The sequence below is a fragment of the Petaurus breviceps genome, unplaced genomic scaffold, assembly GCF_028583685.1.
Source record: "Petaurus breviceps papuanus isolate PSGF00001 unplaced genomic scaffold, PetGlider_PUasm1.0 37, whole genome shotgun sequence".
In the NCBI taxonomy this organism is placed as follows: domain Eukaryota; kingdom Metazoa; phylum Chordata; class Mammalia; order Diprotodontia; family Petauridae; genus Petaurus; species Petaurus breviceps.
The window spans coordinates 55290293-55291901 of NW_027186296.1; positions in this window are offsets into that span (position 1 = coordinate 55290293).

The window sequence follows — 1609 nt, forward strand, 5'->3', positions numbered from 1 at the left end:
TCAGACGCATCTATTCCTAGACGTATTGTGTCTTTGGTTTTTTTTCTTCTTGTTGATTGCGTTGTTTTCTGTTGTTGCGTTGAGGTTCCACGCCTCGGCAAACATTTGTGTCGAAGCGCCCCCCTCTCCCCCAGCTAACCAATGTGTTTTCTATTACTAAGCGCTGCCTTTGCTTAGCAGCTCAGCTCTTGCGTTGCATTGGGAGACGCCATGTTGGCTCAGCTAATAGGACCAAGTCAAAAGCAAGCTTAAAGGCATAGTTTCACACGCTCGATCTCTCCCAGAACGCCCCAACCCCCACTCCGGCCCCCCGCCCCTTTACCACTTAACGCGGAGCCGAGGCGTGGAACCTCAACGCAACAAGCACCCCTTACTTTCCCCGGGCCCAGGCGGAATTCCGCTGCACGTAAGTGGGGGGCGGGGATGGAGGAAAGGGGAGCAGACAGTTTACAAGGACCCTCTGCGAACTCAAGTCCCCCACTTGTGCAGCTGGCTGGAGAGTACAGATCAGTCTTTTCAAGTGAGTCCTGAAACTGGTTTCTAACTTTTGAGATCCAGCCCCTTGTCCCAGGAAGAAAAACTAGTAGGGAATGCTAAGCTGGAAAGGAATCATATCAACCAAACCAGAATGTTTTCTCCCTTTTAAATCTTCCCCCAGGTTTGTTTGAAAGTAGCGAGAAGCTGCGATCTCTCTTTTCCTTGGACTATTGTTGCAGATTGCGTCTGCCTCTGTCCCTCACATCCCGTGCACAGAGAGAAGGGAGGGGGAGTAGGGGGAGAGGAAAGAAATAGAGCGAGCTCAGATCAGATTAAAAAAAAAAAAAACCCGCAAGGAAAAAGAGACACTTAAAGGGAAAGAGTCGCCATGTTTAGCAGCTTTTTTTTTTTAAAGATCTCGTCAATTTCACATAGAACGCGCTCTTCAGTCCCAGCCCTCCTCTTTTGTCCAATTCAGTCGCTGCAAAGATCTTTTGTTCTAACGCAGCATGAAAAGAAAAACTTTCTTTAAATGCAATAAACTTAAACCTAACTCAAGTCTCTAAACAAATCCTCCTCTGGGCAATCTAAACATATACAGTGGTTTTTGTTTTAACCATATGAATATTCTGTTCACTGTTAGGCTCTCAGAACCCAAGCTTACTGCAGAAACTTAGAGGAGGTGTAGGGATAGACGAAATATCATATATGATCTTTATAATGCATGATTAAAATATAAGAAAACAGGGAATGTCTTTGCTTTGAAATTCATAAATTATAATTTAATGCCAATGATAATTTACAACAAATGGCTGTTTACAAAAAAAACTAACACAAAACAAACAAGAAAAATATGCTGTTTTAGTATTATAAAAACTTCACACTCACATAGATACCACTTGCAATAGGGGAAAAAAAACCTAGATCTAAAAGGTCAGCAATACCCTTTAATAATAATAATAATATACTACTACTAATATGTAGTGGGTCAGATTAAAACTACCAGAATTCACAAATCATACATCATTTTCAGGTACAGATGTATCTACTGGAACTAAAGATCAGTATTTAATACACTTTAAGATTTCCTTCCTTCCTTCCTTCCTTCCTTCCTTCCTTCCTTCCTTCCTTC